Source organism: Megascapheus bottae, unplaced genomic scaffold, assembly GCF_031878675.1.
Source record: "Megascapheus bottae isolate mThoBot1 unplaced genomic scaffold, mThoBot2.hap1 HAP1_SCAFFOLD_40, whole genome shotgun sequence".
Taxonomy (NCBI): domain Eukaryota; kingdom Metazoa; phylum Chordata; class Mammalia; order Rodentia; family Geomyidae; genus Megascapheus; species Megascapheus bottae.
This window is the reverse complement of record NW_028327715.1, coordinates 6,440,213-6,453,717: the sequence shown is the minus strand read 5'-3', so window position 1 is coordinate 6,453,717 and position 13,505 is coordinate 6,440,213. Positions and strand designations below refer to the sequence as shown.

Here is a 13,505-nt window from a genome sequence, read left to right as displayed (position 1 = left end):
AGCATTGCATACAGATGGCTCCTCTGCTTCAGATCTCTCTAGAACACTACTTAAAAAGAAGCTATTTGCGAGAAATTTGACTAAAAGAAAATGATAAGCATTCATTCACACAGGGTTTCCCCAATTCATGTTTGTATATTACTACTTATGCCAGGGTTTCCTGTACACCAGGCCAGTGGGAAAGGAAAGATGGATGCAGGGATCATAGTATGGTTTCTCAACTATTCCAATATCAAGGATGAATTTCCCCCCTTCATACAGTGGCATTCTTGACCTTGCTTCTTGCTTGTTATGTTGTTGTCTTTTGACTGTTTGGAGGTTGTTTCCCCCCTCCCCCTGCCAGATCTTACTTGGACATGTCCAAAGTGATCATCTTTAGCTACCTCTTCTGGTTCGTCCTCACCATCATCTTCATTACGGGAACAACTAGGATCAGCATCTTTTGCATGGGCTACTTGGTGGCCTGTTTCTATTTCCTGCTCTTTGGAGGCGATCTGCTCCTGAAACCCATCAAGAGCATCCTGCGTTACTGGGACTGGCTGATTGCATACAACGTGTTTGTGATTACAATGAAAAATATCCTGTCAGTAAGTGGAACCCTCTCCTATATAACACACTTGTGGTTTCCATGTAAGAGTAAACAATCCTCGTGCCTCTCACATGACCTTGTTAAAAGCCTGCTGAACATTTAGGATCCAAATGATGGTTCACTCCTTTTTTTATTGAACCAGATTAGGCCAAATTCTTTCTACTCATTTTTCACTCCTTGAAGGCCATACTTCAAAGGGATCTGTATTCAAAGGAATGAATTCTAAAATGTATTTCACTAATTAATCCTATCCTTCTTGAGGAACAATTTGTCATCACTCACTGCATGGTTTTGAAGTGACTCTAGTAACCTGAATCAGACTTACAGAATCCTCATAGTATTTGAAAATAAAATGCTCTTCCATAAAAAGAGTCATAGGAATGTGTAATAAACTGAGCAGTTTTATAGACTGTTATGTGGGGTAGGGAATGATGAAGAGGGACTGGGAGTGTGTCCGTGGTAGAGTGCTTGTCTAGCGTGCATAAAGCCCTGGGTTCGATTCCTTAGCACCACATAAAAAGAAAAAGCCAGAAGTGGTGGTGTGGCTCAAGTTATAGAGCACTAGCCTTGGGAAAACTCAAGGACAGTGCTCAGGCCCTGAGTTCAAGTCCCAAGACTGGCAAAAGAAAATATCTTACATATCTGGGTGTGGTAGACATTAGAGAGAATTCAACATTGTGATGGCTTCTAAGCAGAGACATCCAGATGAGTAGAGACATCTTGTTTGCTCTGCCAGTGAATACCTGTGTCCTTTCTTTACCATGACAAATGAATTACAGTGCCCAGTTGTAATTCTATAGTACTGATCATTCTATTGCACTGATCTTCTAGACCCCAAGGGCACCCCTTCAGTTATTTGGTGCTGCCAATATTTGGTTAAGAACCTTTCATGAGCTCATCAATAGCATTATGTTGGACCAAAGAGATCCCCAGAGGACAAAGTCCACAACTGTCTCCAACCTGGGTATCAGACTTGTGGTGTTGTCACTGAGGAGAATTTCTGGACACATTGAAGCAGAGACAAGTTTATTAAGGAAGCAGAGCAAAAGAGAAGGCAACATACACAAATTGGATGCAAATATACAAACACACACAGAGTACTCAGTGGTGTAAGTATAAGTACTCAGTGGTACTTATACATGAAAATAAGACAGAAGAGTTAACATTCCTCTTTGTTCTGGATACCTGGTATATCTAATCATTCTTGACATTATCATGTGGGACCAAAGAGATATTAAAGCTAGCCAGTTTGCTAAATCTGGGCCTTAATTTCTTTTCTTTTGACAAAGTCTCCTTCTAGTACAAAACTAGTTTTCCTTGAAATATTTACCCAGAATATTCTTATCCAGAACCCTGGATACAAAGTTAAAGGCACTGTCAGTTCCTACAGTCTCATGGAAGAGTAGCAAAACCTAAGAAAAAACATGCCAAGTCAAGCCATCTATCAATAGCAAGTGTATTCGTAGCTCCGTCTTCTTCTGCCTTCATATCCTGATTCTAGCATGGCTCAGGCAGAGGGAGTTCATGCTGCTTCAGCTGCTTCTCAACTCTGTGCCTGGTTCTTACAGCTGGAACTGGTACTGAGTTAGAAAAGCAATGATGTAATGATCCACTGCTTCTTTCCCACTTAGGGATTTAGGGATGAGATCATCCACCATTCAATTGCAAAAAGCTATTGCAGACTTGAGTTGGGAGATGATATATAATGTATAGCATTGTGTTTAGGGGTCTAGGAGGGCCAAGCATATGCAGTCATAAATACTTGAATAATTTATTTTGCCTCGCGTCTGTTGAAAGATGAATTGTCTAGTTGATGGTAGAGGCAGCTTTGGGCAGGTCAGCACTTTACCCCATTCACATTAATTTACACTTGGAAAGTATTGAGAATCGAAAAAGAAGGTATAGACAGGAAAACAAGCCATTCCACGCTGGAGCCAAGCTCGTGATGAGGGGTTTAAGCTAACCCATCCATCCACCTATTTGTTCATCTGTCCATTGTCATAGTCTTCTTTGCTGAGTGAAGAGCTAGAGATAAATAGGACTCAGTTTGTAACCCTTAAGGAACCAACTTTCTAAAGAGGAAGATATACCTGTTTTAAAATTATGGCAATAGAGGTTGGGAATTTGGCCTAGTTGTAGAGTGCTTACCTAGCATGCACAAAGACCAGGGTTTGATTCCTCAGTTGCACATACATAGAAAAAGCCAGAAGTGGCTCAAGTGGTAGAGTTTTAGCCTTGAGAAAGCCCAAGGACAGTGCTCCTGAGTTCAAGCCCCAGGACTGGCAAAAACAAAATTATGGCAATAAAATCATCTGTGAGAACGATTGCCACATTTTAAGAACAAAACAAATATAAAAGTTAGCCTAGATCTCACCTTGTTGTATGATGGATCCAGTCCTGAGAACACAGAAGCCCCCCATGTAAAAGCCCAACTTTGGAGTTTGTATTGTAGCACTAGTGGATACTACAGGCTCTCCAATCTCAAAGCCCTGCCTAACTGTGTTGAACTAATACATGGTTTCCATGGCCAAAACCTACACAGGTGCATAACAAAGTAGAAAACAAATCAGATGTGAACACAATCAAAGTCAGTCAAAAACCAGTGAACACTCAAATCAAGCAAAGATATCCACTATAAGGCCAAACAAATCAATTGAGGGCAAAATCAGTTGGAGATAAATGTCTCACAGACTGTTCTGACTACTCTGGCTTTGAATGGCCATCATCAGATCTCTGCCTCCTGATGAGCTAGCATTACAGATATGAGCCACCTGATCCTGGCTGGAACCCATCTTTTAAGTTGATACTTACAAGGAACAAAAGCTTGGTAGCACACAAATATGTCTGGGATTCCTGGCTAAATAGCCTCCGCTTTAGGAGCGAGGTCTAAGGATTAGTACTCACAGGATCCCAGCTATACACACAGTGAATCATCATCACCTGTATGTGTTGGCCAGCAGTAGTTAATGCTTATTTAAAATTCACCTCCCAGGGAACTTAACATAACTGCCTTGATACATTCATTTTTTAAAACAGATATTTACTAGTCATCATCAGCAACAGTAATAACAATAAAAGATTCCTTTATCCATAGAATTAGCCAAATAAGCCCCAAAAGACTTCCTTGGTCTCCCCTGAAGACTAGACACCCATGTCCTTCTTGGACACCCATGAATGATATGCAAGTAGTTGTTTGTCTACATTATTTAAGGAATAATGACAAACAGAAACCTTCGCAGATTCAATAAGGAGCCATCAGTGATTTTTCACATATTTGCTAGCCAAGGTTGGTTGAATCCCAGAAACAGCCAACAGGTACAAAAGCCAAGCCCTGCTTACCATTCCTTCCTTCAACTCCACCCTGCAGCTTAGGTCTGGAATGCTCTCCTTGAGGGACAGCATAGATTTAATTGTTAGACCTGTGAGAAAGGAAGTGTACCAAAATCAGAGTCCTAGATTTCAATGAGTATCCATTCTCAGAGTTTGTTTCTTCCAAAATAGCTGAGAATTTCTTCCTTGAAAAGAAGTGTTTTTGCAGAAGCATCACATTGGAGACTTTCCTTTCATTCATTAGGTATAATTTCTAGAATTTACATTGCTCTCTGAGCAGCTAAAGTAAGCCTCCATGGTAACTGGACTTTTAGTTTAGGTATGGACAGCCCTCTGTAATCATTGTCACTGGGTCTTTGTCAATTCCTGCACATGCTGGGGTCAGAAGAAACCAAACTTTCTTTTTGGATCCCGTGATGGAGAATTGACCTCCCCATTTGTTTTTCAGATAGGAGCATGTGGATACATTGGGACACTGGTACAAAATTGTTGCTGGTTGATCCAAGCCTTTAGCCTGGCCTGTACAGTCAAAGGCTATAAAATGCGTAAGTATGCGAGGCAGAGATGTTCTCATTTTAAAAACAGGGCCTAAGTACATTCATTAAAGATGTGAAATTGGAGCTCAATTTCTCCCTAAATAAAAGCTATAGAACTGCAATGCATTGTGTACAGACTGTTCATAGTATGAGGAGCCCCCATTCCCAGAGTCCCTGGACCATTTTCTAGAAACTCCCAAAGCCCCAAAGGATTTGGGGATTGGATGCAATGCAGTAGTAACTCCATATGCTTTCTGAGATGTGGTTAGTAAGCATTCCAGATGTCTATCCAAAATTACAGTTGTTCCAGTTAGAACTTTGAAAACAGACATGTTGGAAAATGCCTACAAATCCCAGCTACTTAAGAGGCAGAGACAGGAGAATGGAGAATTGGAAGTGAGCAAGAACTTAATCTCAAAAACAAACAAATGGGCTGGAGATGTGACTCATGACTCAAGAACTGGTAGATGGTAAGTACATAGCACATACATACATATATGCATACATTCATACATATATACATGCATACATACATACAAATATAGATGAAAGAGGTGTAGAGGTAAAAATCGAGAAATATCTTGGGCCCTCAAAGTAAGTCAGACTTCCAGGCCTTCTTTCCTGTTGAATCTCAGGGAGCTTCTTCATATTTAGAAAAATCATTGGAAGGACCCCCAGAGGTTCCTGGAGTTGACTTCTTTCTGCCATCTGCTTCTTGCACCGAACACCCAGGATACATCACACATGGTCTGTTGTGGTGTGCAGATGCTCATGTGCATGCCAACATGACGTTCTTCTGAACAATGGTGTCCAGTCAGGCTGAATCAGACTGCACACAAGCCATCCACCTGACAAAATGTGCTACCTGCCATCCCTCCTTCAATCACCCCATCCTGTACTCAGTGTCAGGTTGGGTAGAGAACTCTGTCCTAGAATAGATATTGTCTTTTGTGTCAGTGCATTTCCTCTATCATTAGGACATTATTTTTCCATGAACCTTTTTGGAGATTCCTGAAGAAAGAAATGTTCCGGGGGCTTCCTTGTGCCTCAGGGTCAAGAGCTCACGATGGGGTCACCTTGTGAGTCCATGTGGACATTGGAGCTCAAATGCTCGTGGGGAGACCAGATAGCAGAGTGCTGCTCTTGTGCCTGCGTGACTCGTAGGACTGTGGAAAGCACAGATTTCCACAGTAGCGGTGGGAGTGGAGTTAATTTCTGTATTGCCCCTGCTGCACTCCCACAGCTAACGAGGACTCGTCCTGTAAGTTGCCCAGTGGAGAGGCGGGGATTATCTGGGACAGCATCTGCTTTGCCTTCCTTCTGCTGCAGAGGCGAGTCTTCATGAGCTACTATTTCCTGCACTTTGTAGCAGACATCAAAGCCTCTCAGATCCTGGCCTCCAGGTTGGTCGGGCACGATGGGATTCCATGGTTGATTTTCTTAGGAAACATACAAAAAGGAATGCTTCCCTATATTTTTCTGTTTTAACTTGTTGGGAAAGCCCACGGGAAATTAAGAAACTTCTTCTAGGAAAATCAGGGCAAAAAAAATTACAAATAAGACTTTGGGGATCTCAGATAGACATGGTAGTACAATGTGACACTTTATCAAAACTTAGGACATGTGTAAGTGGTACATAAGTATAATTGAGTCCCTATATACACACTCCTCACGGGAAGCAGTCCATGCTGGCCTCCAGCAGTAACAGGAATTTCTCAAATGAAAATATACAAATGGTGGCTGTGGTGTAACTTAGAGTACATGCACAAAACCTTAGTTTGGAAGGGAGAAAAGTAGAGAGGGCAGGTGGGAGGGAAGGAGAAAGGAAAGGGAGGGAGCAAGGGAGAGAGAAAAGAGGCAAGGGAGGAATAGAAAAAGAAGGAGGGAGGGAGGGAGGGAGAAAAGGAAAGGAAAAACGTTATCCAACAAGTATATAAAGAAATACTAACCATCACTGATAATCAACAAAATGCAAATCAAACCAGAGTTATTTCACTTTACCTCATTAGAATGGACACCACAATATAAACATATATATAATTCAAATTAACAATTTATATATAATCTACTTTATGTAAAAGTATATATTGTGAATAATTGTATTGTTGGGGAGGGAAAATGGGAGCAAAACATAAGAGAAAAAATAGTGTTTGAGAAGAAGTGTACTCACTAACTTACGTATGTAACTGTAACCCCTTTGTACATCACCCTGACAATAAAATTAAGTTTACAAGAAGAATCATAAAAACCATGGAATCGCTACAAAAAAATTAGCACTAGTTTAGAGATTAAAAAAATAATTATATATATATATATGTTATATATAGTGATAAGGATAGAGTGAGAAGTGGATCCTTATGTACAGTTGGTGGGAATGTAAATTAATGTCAGCTTTATGGAGAACAGTATGGAGGTTCCTCAAAAAGCTCAAAATAGAACAATCATCTGACCCAGCAATCCTACTTGTGGTACCACTCTTACAAGGTCAAGTGTATAATGCTTAGGCATGGTTTCTGGCATGCCTTCAAAGAGACTGACTGCTCTTTGGAAAATACTATTTTCTCTTCACTGATCTCCCAGACTAGTGAGCAGCTCACTTGCTCCCAGGAACATTTTCTTGTTTATCTACCAGGAAAAGGCTTCTAGAAGGGGGTTGGTAACCTCCAGCCAGGAAACTTCAGTCAGCCAACAACAATGGGAAGCCAGGCCTTCTAACCCATAAGTGATCATTTTCAGAGTAAAATAGAAAAGGCAGGAATACTAACTCGTTTTGTCTTCTGTCTCCCTTTATAGAAGGGCTGAACTCTTTCAGGCCACAATCGTGAAAGCTGTGAAAGCAAGAATTGAGGAAGAGAAAAAGTCTATGGATCAGCTGAAGAGACAGTAAGGACGTCTTGATTCTCTCTCATTCTTCACTTTTCCATTATGTACAACTATCAGCTGAGTCTCAGGTTTTTCAAATCCATGAAAAATCTACTTGTGTCAATGTTCCATATACTCACTCCTCTGTCAGAGAAAATCACTGATACCTGCTAGGCTGTAAAGGAACAGAAATATGGCTCGCTCCAAGATGGAAAAGCGAACACCTTGAAAAAGACCTGTTACAGTTGTTTAACTTAAGATCCCTGAACAGGCCATTTAAAGTCTCATAAATTAGGTCTCATAGTTCTACTTTTCTGAATTAAAAACAAAAAAAAGATTAACTAGCTAATGAATGAATCAGGGTCTTCCCCAGTGCCAAGCACTGCAGTGTTCATTGCAGCTGTGAATTGAGAAAGTGAAGTGGGGTCAGCTTTGGAAGCATCTGTTGAAATCATAACCGATGGGCAACCTGATATTGGCCCATTTAAGAGTCCATGCTAACTAGAGAAGTTTCTAGAAGTGAGACTCATCTTTCCCTGAATTTGATGCAAACACTCTTCCCACTGTACCCTTCTGGACAGCTCAAAGGATAGATAGTCTGACCCTTTCAGGAGAGTCAAGAATTCTGTTGAAAAGAATGTTCTCCGGATAAAATTTTCAATAATGAATGGAACTTCTAAAGAGTGGTACCACTTATTTGTTTGGGGGCAGGTCTGAAAGTTGGTGGCTACAGAAGTGGATGGCCAAGAAAATGGAAGTGCTCAATAATCAGCTCAGCAGGAATGTTCTTTTAGTTTACAAGAATAGCTCCATATCATGCTGAACTCATATCTCACTTTCCTTCTCATAACCAAAGATATATCCTTGTATAAATTAAATCATTCCATAGCATGATTCTTTTCACAAAGGTGCAAGTAATGCGCCAAAAAATAATGCGAATGCATTATGGTGCAACAGTTGTTATAACAAATTTCAACCCACATTTAGATGGTGTTTCTCACTTCTCATAATAGAAGTAATACATCCTGATGAATTTTTCCACTTGTTTAAAAATTCAAAACTTGAGAAATAAATAACTTGTCCTTCCTGATATGGTATGTTCACACTGGCTGTGATACAAAGGGTGAATACACAGGCCAGGCCAGGAGCGTGGCCTAGTGGTAGAGTGCTTACATGAAGCCCAGGGTTCCCTTCCTCAGTACCACATACACAGAAAAAGCTAGAAGTAGTGCTGCTGCTCAAGCGGCACAGCACTAGCCTTGAGAAAGCTCAAGAATAGTGCTCAGGCCCTGAGTTCAGACCCCAGGACTGGCCAAAAAAATTCTATGCTAAACCTTAACCTTTATGGGTCATCCTGAGTCTAGCATCTGTGAAGCATGAAGTAGCCACATGAATTACATGTAATATATATAATGTATATACTATATATTGTATATGTGTAATATGTAGGTAGTTAATATGTAATATATATTATATAATACTATACAGTATATAGTATCTATTGTATACTATATATTATATAATATACAATATATGGTTATATGCATTACACACAACACACATTGCTTATTAATAATGAATCTCATCACAATTCTTGAAGTTGACTACATTGTTTGTGATTTTATTTATTTATGTCCATTGGCCCTAAAATACCTGCATGTGTTCCCAGCACTACTAATTTCGCTTTATTTTATAGAATGGATCGCATCAAGGCCAGGCAACAGAAGTACAAAAAGGGTAAGGAGAGGATGCTGAGCTTAACCCAGGAGTCAGGGGAAGGCCAGGACATCCAAAAACTCTCTGAAGAAGATGATGAAAGTACGTGGAGATATTTTCTTCCTGTTCAATTACCTTGATGTGGTCAAGAAGCATGATATTGAGGCACTTTTCTTTTTGCCAATTTTACCAATGTATTTTATTTTTAACTTTGCAAGTTTTACTTTCCCACTGTGGATGGGGTCTTTCTATTTGTTTCATTTCTCTGTCATGAATGAATAATATTACAAGTAGCCTTAGCTTTATCTTATAAGAGACATGCTGCTAAAGAAGTTGGCATGGTTTTGCGAAATGTGTTTATTGAGGGGAGCTATTCCAGCTAGGCTGCCATTGATTTCTATAAATTTTATGTAAATTAAATATGCATGCATATTCTATGTGGCACCTGAGTATTGATAACTAAAGTATCAATTATTACCTGTTCCAGTGAGAGCTGTCATGAAGTATATATTTATAGCAATATAATCTATTACATCTAATTAGATATTTAGTCTATTCAGCTCAAGCTTTAAGATTTATGAGTTTTTTAATCTTATCAAAACTTGCATGTTTATCTGTTTGAAGGGAATCAAACAATAATGCATGATATATTTCCAATATATAGCATCTGTTCATCACCTTGTTTCAACCATGCCTTAAAATAATCACCATGAACTTTCTGGCCATTACAATGTATGCATTTTAATAAATTATTTTACTGAACCATTTGCCAGTAAAATAATTTGTGAAAATACACATACACTTTTCAGCCTTAGTATATATAGTTCTTTTCCTGACCTCTGATGTACTTTCGCAACTGACCTAGATTTGACAATTGAGTTATTAAAACGTGGTTTCAAATTTTGTTTGCTCACTTTATAAGAATTAATGTTTGGACATATTTTATTTTAGGAGAAGCAGACAAACAGAAAGCCAAGGGCAAAAAAAAGCAGTGGTGGCGGCCTTGGGTTGACCATGCTTCCAGTAGGTTTCTCAATACTCTTCCAATCTCACTGACTCTACCCTTATATCCTTGACCAGAATTCAGGCTCTCCCCATGACCTGTGTGTCCTATGCATGGTTTAACCCTTGTGACTTGACAGGGAATTAAGAGTGTAGGAAAATTGCAGCATCGATGGGTCTATAGGCTCTATAGATCTATTCTTCTAGAGATAATATATGAATAGATAAGAAAATAATAACCACCTAATACAGTTGGCTGAAGAAAGCTCAACATTTAGGCTTACAGACTCTTGAGTGCAATTTATAGGCTCGGAAAGCAAAGAAATGATTATAATTCTCTCTAATTTGGAGGTCCAGAGTTCTTCTGGTATCTGTTTAATAACTAAGAATGAGTTTGCAGCCAAGTGCCACTTACCCATGCCTGTAATCCTAGCAAGTCAGAAGGCTGAAATCTGAGGATCATGGTTCAAAGCCAGCCTGGGCAGGAACGTCCATGAGATTCTTAGCTCCAATAAACTTCCTCCACAAAAAAAATCTGGAAGTAGAGCTCTCGCTCAAGTAATCAAATGCTAACATTGAGCAATAGAAGCTTATGGACAGTATCCAGGCCCTGGGCTCAAGTTCCAAGACCAGAGCACACGCGCGCGCGCACACACACACACACACACACACACACACACACACACACACACAATCATCATCACAATGAGTTTGTGCTCCGCTAGTACTGATTGAAAACTTATCACTACATTCAAAGAGTCTGTAACCCTTTCTTTAAGAAACTAGACATATGGGGACAAAAACATGAGAAGGGGTATCAATGCGTGAGAAGTAATGCACCTACTATCAGGTGAATATAACTATAACCCCTCTATACATTACAATAAAAATTAAGAATTTTAAGTAAAAATTCTCATGTATTAAAAGCCTTTATTAAATTCTGAGATTAGAAATCCAGTAAAAAAAGAACTGGATATAGATGTCATGAGTCTTCTGTTCCCTCATTCCAAAAGCTTATATTTTTATTGGTATTCTATGTTTTGGCAGTATACTAAGTATAGAGTTGAGGGATGACTCGCAATGAAAGCATTTACCTTCTCACTTCACCTCCTGTCCAGTCTCAAAATGGCTATAAAACTGCACCACACAGCCAGCATGTGGCACAGCCTCACAACCACCTGCCACTCAGAATTGATCAATTCACAACAAAAAACAGAAAATCATAACCAGATAGCCACATAGAATATAGTGAATTTCCTTTCTGATTGTAAAAATGAACTATGAACTACAGAGTTCACTGGGTATATTCGTTCTGCTTAGCATAGAAATCGGCACTGTTGGCCAGGGCTTTGTAATGGAATGACCCAAATTAATGTAAACCCTCCTTAACTATATTAGAATATTGAATAATCATTATTTTAAAAATTATTTGCCATGTCTTCAGTCTTTTTTTTATCATATGCCACATCTCTGTAATTGTGGCTAGCTAGTCTCATCAGACAAGGAATGTCACCAAAGCGCATGACCTCATGCAGCGGTGGGAAAGACCCTCTTAGTAGAAAATCAAATCAGTGCTAATCTTTCCCTTACCTAATTTTGGTATCACCTAGATCTGGTTTGGACCTCTCTTCTCCCAGTAGTCATTTTCCACAATCAGCAAGTAGGATAATGAAAAAAATATTTGAAATATGGCTTAGTATATCTAGATAGAATAAAATTTAATCCTCAATATTGAATTTTAACATTATGATGAAAAGTGAGTTCTAAAGAGTTTTATTTAATTTTCTGCCCAGGTCAAAAGACTAACAAGTTGAAAACAAGTGTAATTTTTCCATTTACTGTTTATTGGCACAATAGTCAGCTACCATTATGGTAACAGACTGAGAGAACTGCCTGTTCCTGTCAAGTCACAAGTAAACTGTGCTTACTTTTCTGTTTTTAAAATACCTCTGCTAGTTAGTGAGACCTATCCATTTCAAAACCATGTCCTATTGAACGCTTTGTCTTTTCAGCTGAGGTAAATCACTTTGGTTGTCCCTCCTTTTTGCATCTAAACATTATATTTTCAAAGAAATTGGATATGGTCTTTGGTAATCACCTTACAAGTTGATAATAGTTTAAAGAATTTCCTGTGAAGGTTATTAATGTTAGATTTTATGACTCATTTCACCCTCATTATATCAAATTCATGAAGACTGGTATTAAAACTAAATGTGCCTTGTTACAGTACTTGATGGTGCAATAATGCAGAAATGTGTGTAATTCATGGTTTGGAATCATTCTGAGCTGTGCTGTTAAATTTTCTCTGCAAACTACATTTTCTTTTACAAGCTTGAGAAGAACACAAGAAAGAAAAACATATTCTACTTTTTATGGTCTTTAATGGGTTCCAGAACTCACCTTTAGATCTGGAAGAATTTTTTTAAAGCCCTTATTCTGATCTGTTGAATGGCAGGGTTGGGCTTTCAAACTAAGGACTATTATGGTTGCAATATTAATATAAGTCTGTCAGTGGTGTTACCATGTTGCCATGGTCAGTAGTGAAGATTTTAGCATGGTTTGCAGGTACCTAAGCCTCTAGTTCCATACCTTTGTACACACATGGGATTGCATTATTGCTATTCAATGATACCTTCCATACCCATATCAATTCTGTACTACTTAAATTAATGACAAGCCTTGTTTTATCATTAATCATGTGAAATAAAGGGCAAAGTTTCTCAGGATGCAAGTGGTGAGATTTAAAAATTAATGCCCCACTAAAGGAGTCAGTGATGACATTTCCATCCATGCAATACACGTGTGTGTGTGTGTGTGTGTGTGTGTGTGTGTGTGTGTGTGTGTGTGTGTGTGTGTGTTCCTGGGTGAGCAGCTGGCCCTCCATATGAACTAACAAACCTGGAGGAGCTTTCCATTTACTACCAGCAGATGTAACATGAGAAAGCATTCTCTTTATTTTTAAGCTTTGTTATAATGATATTTTATAAAAGTCATGAGACCTTTAAAAGAACATTTCCTTTTTGTCTTAGTGTGCTAATAGCACTTGGTTGTATGACAAATTGTTTATATTTTTAATGGTAAAAGCCAGTACTTGAGGTGAAAATCACTTGAGCTCATGGATATGCATAAAGGCTACAGAAGAAGGTATGATTGAATACACTTAGCTATGGATTGATTTCGATGTCTATAATGAGGGTAAAATGTTCCATCCTATGATAATCTGTTTCTCCTGAATGACCATGTGACAGTAGTCCATGTCACTCTCCTGTGAGTCTCTTGGCTTACACGAAGGCATTACTTTCATGGTCTTCTTCTATGTCAAATGTAATGCTACAACTTTGATTTGTTCTTGCTTATTCTTACCTTATGTTATATTGCATTTATTTCCTCAGGCCTGGACCCAGTACTCTGGGCCTGGTTTGTTCTTCAGAATCACAATAACAAATTACAGTGTTTCTGTTCAAGGATAT

At 38.9% G+C, this 13,505-nt stretch overlaps 1 pseudogene; it reads left to right on the top strand.

The window, feature by feature from the left end:
* The window catches only part of LOC150039449 (piezo-type mechanosensitive ion channel component 2-like), a 118,253-nt pseudogene that overhangs the window by 59,536 nt on the left and 45,212 nt on the right, over positions 1-13,505 (top strand).